Below are 9,468 nucleotides of genomic sequence, written 5' to 3'. Positions count from 1 at the left end.
TATCTAGGAAAGCAATGGGTTTTTGTACATTGATTTTGTATCCTGCATCTTTACTGTATTTGTTCAATGTTTCTAATAGTTTTTAGCTGGAGTGTTTAGGATTTTCTATACAAAGAATCATGTCATCTGCAAAAAGTGACAATTTGACTTCTTCATTCCCAATTTGGATGCTTTTTATTTCTTTTTCTTGCCTGATTGCTCTGGCTAGGACTTCTAATAAGTACTATTTTGAAAAACATGAAAGGGGGCATCCATGTCTTGTTCCTGATCTTAGAGGAAAAGCTTTCAGATTTTCACCGTTAAGTATTATATTAGCTGAGGGTTTGTCATATATGGCCTTTATTATGTTGAGATACTTTCCTTCTACACCCGTTTTAGTAAGTGTTTTAATCATAAATGGATGTTGTATCTTGTCCAAAGCTTTTTCTGCATCTATTGATACGATCATATAATTTTTATCTTTTGTTTACATGGTGTATCACATTGATTGATGTGTCTATGTTGAACCATCCTTGTGCCCCTGGAATGAACTCCACTTGATCATGATGTGTAATTTTTAAAATGTATTGTTGTATTTAATTTGCTAGTATTTTATTTGCACCTCTGTTCATCAGAGATATTGATCTATAATTTTCTTTTTTTGTGTTATCCTTACTAGGTTTGGCTATAGGGTAATGTTGGCCTCATAATTTAATTTTTTAAATGGGTATTTCTAACAACTGGCTCATAAAATTCTTTTCAAAAAAATTCTTGAAAATTTAACAATCAGCTCTCATGAGCCAGCAGAGCTGGCTCCAGCACAACTCTGTAAAAATGCAATGACCTTTGATCCAGCAACTCTACTACTAGGAATCTACCCTAGGGAATTCTACATTTCTCTTAAATTCATCTGTACAACTGTTTACTTGACATCTCTTATTATGTGTCTAATAGGCATCTCAAATTTATTATGTTCAAAACTATACCCTTAACTTTTATTCTATAAAACCTGTTTCCTCTTCTGTGTTTCCTATTTCAGTGAATGGCCCACCATCACCAAAATGCTCAAGTTAATCAGCCTTGACCATTCTCTTCCTCTTACACTATCTAAACGATTAACAAATCCTATTGACTACATGCTATTGACCAAAATATACTATGAATCTGATGACTTCTTACCTTCTAAATTGAGCCTCACTAGTTCTAATTAGCTGGTATACCAATCTATCAAGTGATTACCCACATTGTCTGGCCAAGACTGAGTTACAGCCCTCTCTGAGGGCACTGAGTCAATTCCACCCAAAGTACCTGGATGAATCAATCAATTCTGGCAAAATGACAATTTTGGCTATAATGTTGCAGCATGATCATTTAATTGCTTATGTTATAAACATTAAATAGTTCTATACATTTATAGTAGACTAAGTAGGGAAAAAGGGAAGAAAAATAAACCTAGTATTTAGTGCTTATAATGTTCTATAAAATATTATCATGTGTAGCATGTTTTCAAATGCGAATTAATATGTGACCTAAACAAATCTGCTTTTAAAACAAATATTTTTAATTATCTAGAGCCAATTCATTATTAATGCTTAATCTATCTTTTTTCACATAGAATGGAACTGATATACACTGATATATACAAATTCATGGTAAATTCTTCTATGGGACAAAAATACTTTTTTTTCAAAGTCTCTTTAGTTCACTGCTCACACACTTAAAAGTGAACATAAAAGAAGACCTGTTTTACACCTTTGTGCCAGTATCCTTTTAAACCTCTGTTCAGTTTATTGTTGATTTCTCTGGTTTCTTCACTAGACCCAAGAGAGAATAGTTTTCTTCATTTGAAATATATAACTGCCAAATAGGACACAGTTCTAAACTTGAAACATTCAGAGTCATAGAAAAGTTACCCTGACTTTTTAACTGCAGTAACTACTTTATATGCAAAATTTTAGAAGAGTCGTAACTCTTTAAAAGAGATAAGTTCTCTCCATTTAAATACATAAGATTATTGCTGTCCTGGAAGTTAGGTTTGTTAGATGCAATTTATATATTCAATACACATCTTAGTGCTACTACACAGGAGGACTGTGGTCAGTACTGAGATGTTCAAGAAGACAAACTTGGTTTTTGCCTACTTGGAATTGCAGTTTTGGCCTATTTATATAGACATTGTTTGTACTGCCTGCATATGACCTAGATACTTAAATATATACATATATACATAAATATATATATACATATATATGAATATATGTGTGTGTATGTATATGCATATATTTATATAGTTTGTTTCCCAGCCAACTTCCAATACTTCACTCCCACTAACTCTCTTGTCTTTCAGGTCTAAGGGTGCTTCTGTCTGTCTTTGATTCTTGAGATCCTCTTCTTCCCTTAAACATATCCATATCACTATAAATAGTCCCTTTATAAATCTTTCTTAATTTAGGGCCTTTTGAGCATGCCATAGATTTTGAATGAAGGTTAATGTTACAAATATTCAGATCTTGGTTAACTATTGACTTGTTTTGGTAAATGCTTTAAAGGGCTAGTGGCTTATCTTCTAAAGTACCATTCTCATAACCTCCTTTATTCTCTATCTCAACATTGTGTTCATTTCCCTAATAACTTTTATCTAAAATTTAATTTTTTTACATGCTTATTTACAATCTTCTCCATTAGGCTATAAGTTACATAGGGCAGTTAAATAGGGGAGGGGTCATATTAATTTTTTTCACCATTATATTTTTTGTGACTAGCATGTGATCGATGCTTAATAAATATTTGCGCATACACTTATTTAACAAATATTGAGTACCTACTCTGCTCCAGGCCCTGTTTAAGATTCTGAAAACAGAAAAGAATAAACCACGTATATTCTCTTATGAAATAAATAATTATGGCCCAAATATAGATCTGTGGGATATTAACAGCCCCTACATGAAAAAAAGCGTTCCATAAATAAATAAATTTGGGAAACAGTTACAAAAAAGTTGAATTGAGTTTTTTCTTGTAGGTTTTATCAGTTACTTTAATAAACAAATATGAATTTGCAAGAGAGGATTGATGCATATGTAGTGTTTCCTAAGCTCTTTTATCACAGAGCCCCCTTTTCAATGAGCAAAGATATTTAAAAATACCTGTAATTTGGAGCAGCCATGATTGTTGCTTTGGATGTTTTAAGTGAGTCAGGAAAAATTTGACTAGAGGTGCAATTTCCTTACCTAATCCCCTCCTATTTATCATCCTTTAATCAATTGATTTAATATACAATTGATTTAAATATACAACATAAAGTGATTGTTATGACTTAAAAGCAGGTTATACTTCTTTTAGAAGATATAACCAATTTCAAGTTTTGCAATTGATTCATGGGGTGACGTACAATTAATAACAGATCTTCAATATAATAGTTTGCTCCACAGAGGGTGCACATGACATTGAACAACTGGCATAATTTCAAATCAATCCATGTTTAATTCAGGGCTATACCAACATAGCTAGCTTTAATCCATTTTACCAATTCACCAGGACAGCCTTCTGCACGCATCATATACCTTATCATTTCAATGCCTTGAATGTTCTTTTTCTCCCAAAAGTTCTAGCTCCACCTCTTAATCCCTGTGTCTTTGAAAAAACGTATCATTTCTTAGCCTCAGTTTTTAAAACTATGAAATAAAATAATAACTGCTATTTCACAGAACTGAAGAAGATCATATATATAAATCCTCTCATGAGTGGGAGGTTACACACAAGCCAGGAGAACAGACTAGAATGATCGGTGTGGTAATGGATTAGAGTTGGAGACATCAATAAGAATGCATGTTTAATTAATATAGATACAGATGGTTAAATATAGAAATATGTATACAGATGTGTATATACATGGGTTGGGTAGATGCACACATACTTCTTTGTTCTGTTAGCTGAGAGGGCTTAGAAGAAATGACACCCCAAACATAATGAGCACACTTTGTACCTTGAACTTTTGCATCTAATACCATTTTCCATGAAAAGGAACCAGAGCTCCTTGGAGAAATGGGTTGATTCTAAGACTGAGGCAAAAAATGAGCCTGGATCCTCTTTGGTGGCAGAAAATAAGGAATTGTTTTACACACACACACACACACACACACACACACACACACTCATAACAACACACAGTGGTGGGATATGTAAGAAGGGCAAAGGAGCCAACTGAAAGAACTCTCAATGGTCAAAGCTGGTACAATGTGAGCAACAAAATAAAAGTACCACCAGATTATAACCCAAAGTTAAAAAAAACAAAATCCAAGAGTCCATACTGGGGTCAGCCTGGTGGCTCAGGCGGTTGGAGTTCCGTGCTCCTAACTCTGAAGGCTACCGGTTCAATTCTCACATGGGCCAGTGGGCTCTCAACCACAAGGTTGCTGGTTCAACTCCTTGACTCAAAGGATGTTGGGCTCTGCCCCCTGCAACTAAGACTGAACACGGCACCTTGAGCTGAGATGCCTCCCAGATGCCTCAGTTGGTTGGAGCGCGTCCTCTCAACCACAAGGTTGCAGGTTGGACTCCCTCCAAGGGATGGTGGGCTGCGCCCCCTGCAACTATCAATGGCAACTGGACCTGGAGCTGAGCTGCACCCTCCACAACTAAGACTGACAGGACAACAACTTGACTTGGAAAAAACAGTCCTGGAGAACACTGTTCCCCAATAAAATCCTGTTCCCCTTCCCCAATAAAAAAAAAATCTTTAAAAACTAAAATGGTCTTTAAAACAATGAGAATTAAGAAAAAGAGTCCATACTGATATAAATGACTGAATAAATTAATAAATGGAGGGAACCAGACAAATCTCCCACACAGAAGAATTCCAAATAAATTATGTAGCTCCTCAAACCTAAAGCAAGAGTAGCATAAGTTCCCATTCCTTAAGTGTGTGCTACATATAGTGACTTTCTTCCAGAGTACAATATGGAAAAGGGAAAAAAAGAAAAGCTTTACAGTGGAGATGCCTGACAAACACTACTTTAGTCAGGTGATCAAGGTTGTAAGTCATGTTGGTGGTATGTAACCTTGATATAATATCATGAAAATGGTAGTTTACATTTGTAATCCTTCTCAAAAAAAACCCATAACTCATACAATTATACACTTATTAGAACAGCCAAAATACAGAATACTGACAACACCAAATTTGGGCAAGGATGTAGATCAACAGGGAGTCTTATTCGTTGCTAGTGGAAATGCAAAATAGTACAGCCACCTTAGAAGTTTTGCAATTCCTTACAAAACTAAACATACTCTTACCATTTGATCCAGCAATGATATTCCTTGGTATTTATCCAAAGGAGTTGGAAACATGTTCACTCAAAAACCTGCACATGGACGTTTATAGCACTTTTATTCATAATTGGTGAAACTTGGAAGCAACCAAGATATCCTTCAATAGGTGAATGGGTAAATAAGCTGTGGTACATCCAGACAAAAGAATATGATTCAGCCAACAAAGAAATGTGCTATCGAACCATGAAAAAAGCATGGAGGAAACTTAAATGCATATTACTAAGTGAAAGAAGTCCATCTGAAAGGCTACATATTGCCTGGACTTCCACTATATAACATTCTGGAAAAGGCAAAACTGTGGAAACTAAAACCGTGGTTGCCAGGGGTTGGGCATTTGGAAGGATGAATAGGCAGAGCACAGATGATTTTTAGGCAATGAAAACACTCTTTATGACACTACAATGATGGATACATATAATTATATATTTGTCCAAAGCCATAGAATGCACAACACCAAGAGTAAGCCCTAAGGAAAACTATGGATTTAGAGTGATTATGATGTGTCAATGATAGTTCATCAGTTGTAACAAAGGTACCCCTCCAGTGAAGGATGGTGATATGGGGGAGACTGCATGTGTCCAGCAAGCGGGTATATGGAAAATCTCTATACCTTTCTGTCAGTTTTGCTGTGAACCTAAAACTTCTCTAAAGAAAAAAGTTCTTTTTAAAAATTAACAAAATAAACCATAACTCCAGTCTAATCATGAGAAAAACATTAGATAAATTCCAGTAAAGAGGCATCCTCAATATACCTGACAGGTACTCCTTAAAACTATCAAGGCTTTCAAAAACAATTTAAGTGAGAAAATGCCATAGCCAATAGGAACCTAAGGAGACAAGACAAATAACATACGTAGGATTCTGGAACAGCATAAAGATATCAGGTAAAAATTAAAAATGTCTTTATATTAGGTAAAGACATTAGGTAAAAATGTGAATAAACTATGGACTTTCATTAATAATATTATATCTGTTAATTCATTAACTATAAAAATGTACCATAATAATACCATAAGGTATTAATAATAGGGAAACTGTGTGGATGAGGGGGCATATGAGAACTCTCTTTACTATCTGTTCAATTTTTCTGTATCTCTAAAACAGTCCTGGGGTGATGGCTGTTGCTGGTTCTGTTCCCTCGTGGGCCAGTGAGCTGCGCTCTCCACAACTAGATTGAAGACAATGAGCTGCGGCTGAGCTGCTGGATGGGTGGCTAGATGACTTAGTAAGTTAGAGCGTGGGCTCTTAACAATAAGGTTGCCGGTTCAATTCCCGCATGGGATGGTGGGCTGTGCCCCTTGCAACTAAGATTGAAAACGGTGACTGGACTTGGAGCTAAGCTGTGCCCTCCACAACTAGATTGAAGGACAATGACTTGGAGCTGATGGGCCCTGGAGAAACACACTGTTCCCCAATATTTCTCAACTTAAAATTTTTTTTAAATAAATAAATAAATAAATGACAAAGTCTACTAACAAAAAAGAAAATGCCTCTCATAATGTCTGAAATATATAAAATGTGTTTAATACAGTATGTATAACTGTTTTCAACACTATCATTAATAATGTAACATATTTTTCCAGTTTGCACCAGTTTATGGTCACAAATATAATCTTATTTACAATAATCATCCTTGTTTCAATGGAAACCACTTATAGAATAAAGGGGACGCAGTTGAGCTTTAGAGAACAGCAGACTAAAATTGAAAGCCTTGCTCTGGAACTATAAGCTCTGTGAACTTTGACAAGTTATTTATTTTACTTCTCTAATTTCCTTATTTTCAAGATGGGGTAAAAATAGGAGTTCAGTTTTTGACCTGTTAAATTTAAGATGCTTATTAGCTATTTGTTAAATTTGAGATGCTTATTAGCTATCCATGTGGAAAAGTCAAATAAATGGTTATATATGTCTTGAGCACAGGGAAGAGATCATGGCTGCAGATAAAGTTTAGCCTTACAATTTTTTTGTGTGTGCCTTTTAACTTTTATTTATTTTTTAAGTGTGTTTTTCCAGGACCCATCAGCTCCAAGTCAAGTAGTTGTTTCAATCTAGTTGTGGAGGGCGCAGCTCACAGTGGCCCATGTGGGGATTGAACCGGCAACCTTGTTAAGAGCACTGCACTCTAACCAGGACCCTAGTTAACTGGCCACTCCTAGCCTTACAGTTTTGAGATTGAATAAACTGTCTTGGGGGATACTCTAACACTTAGTACTCAAGCTCAAGAAGCAGCAGCAAAAAAACCTGAGAAAAAGGAACCAGAGAGGTATGATGTCACAAATACAAAACACAGAAGAAAAGTGCTGAATGTTTCAAAGAGGTTAAGCGAAAAGAGGAAAGAGGACTTATCATTGTACTTGGTAATACTAAGGTGGCTGATGACACTGACAAGAGTAGTTTCTGTGAAGTGACAAGGGCAGAAGCTAGAATGAAGGGGAATGAAGAGTAAATGGGAGATGAGGAAGAAAGTGGGACAAGAAGTAGGTGGGACAAGTTTGAGAATGCTGATGTGAAGAGAAGCTGAGATGAGGTTGTGACTGAAGGTGAGTTTAGTGTCAACGGAGAGTTTTAAAGATGGCACACTAGAGCAGGTTTGTAGGATTGGAATGATCCTATAGGAAGAAAAGAATTGCACGTACCTAGGTACTCAAAATGTTTTTTGTTGTTGTTATTTTAGGCTCTCCACTCTCCCACCTCTAAAATCTCACCCAGTTATGTTTGGAAGTCTGAGAGTATCTCATGTGAAACCATCACTAGTCCTTCTGCTATCATCTGTCATTTCATACTCTCTGGCCAGGCTCCCTTTAGTAAAATCTTCTGACCTCCCACTGCCCATTAAGTTATTTAGTGATGCCTCTGCATTGACGCTAGTCCTGAGGCTCATCTTGTATATTCGATTTCCATTCCAAAGGCTCTGTTTCCTGATGCGCCCAAAGCTGCTAGTGCCAATATGCTGAAGTCCTTTAGACGCCAAAATAGTGGTGGATTTCTAGAGTCTTTAATGGGCAATATTTAGAGTAGAAGAGAAGAGAATGCCCCTCCTCCTCACTTTATATATCTGAGAACCAAGCAATGCTAATTGTGACCAAAGGTCTCCCAGAGTAATTTCTGAAAATAGCACATTTTGTTTCTGGTTACAGTACCTAAGTTCTCAAACTTAAGTCCATTAACTGGATCCATTTCCTAGGAGAGACTTCATGTTGCATTCCCAATTTTTCTTTACACCGTACTGCTTTTATGACTTCTTTCTGCTCCCCAAACCAAATGCAAATCAATTCATACAAATTCCCAGTTTGGTCTTTTAAGTCTAAATCCCGGACATAGAGATATAGTTTAAGCTAAAGCTTGAAACCTACGAGGTCTGACAATGAAGTTCATGAACTCATCCTAGAAAAAGTGCTATATACCTCACTGCTGAATATCACTAAGATCACTTTCGAAGTACTCCCCTTGGTAAGCTATACTCCGAGCCAGTGCCTAGTCCATCCTTCAAAGCAATTATGGAACTCTTTCTGGAATGGCCATCAGAGCTGTTGTCATATTACCCTTGATGTCCTGAATGTCATCAAAATGTCTTCCTTTCAATATTTCCTTTATCTTCGGGTAAAGAAAGAAGTCATTGGGGGCCAGATCAGGTGAGTAGGGAGGGTGTTCCAATACTGTTATTTGTTTACTGGCTAAAACCTCCCTCACAGACAGTGCCCTGTGAGTTGGTGCATTGTCATGATGCAAGAGCCATGAATTGTTGGTGAAAAGTTCAGGGCGTCTAACTTTTTCACAAAGCCTTTTCAGCACTTCCAAACAGTAAACTTCGTTAACTGTTTGTCCACTTGGTACAAATTCATAATGAATAATCCCTCTGATATCAAAAAAGGTTAGAAACATCGCTGCAACAAGTTCGCAAACTTAATTGTCAGACTTCATATAAAAAGTTCCTTCAAATCATTAAAAAGTAGATAACCCAATTGAAAAAAGAGGCAAAAGACTTAATACATATTTTAGAAAAAGGGAAATCCAATGCCCATAAGTGAAAACTGCTCAACTTAATTAATAATCAAGAAAATTCACTTTAAATTGTAATGATAATTCTACTTGTGGATAGGATATAGTAGAAAGGATAGACCAATGTTCTGCTCCAACAACTATAAAAAATTGATAAATTAT

This window comes from Rhinolophus hipposideros (genome assembly GCF_964194185.1).
Source record: "Rhinolophus hipposideros genome assembly, chromosome: 8".
NCBI classification, from domain to species: domain Eukaryota; kingdom Metazoa; phylum Chordata; class Mammalia; order Chiroptera; family Rhinolophidae; genus Rhinolophus; species Rhinolophus hipposideros.
This window is presented reverse-complemented; position numbering follows the sequence as displayed.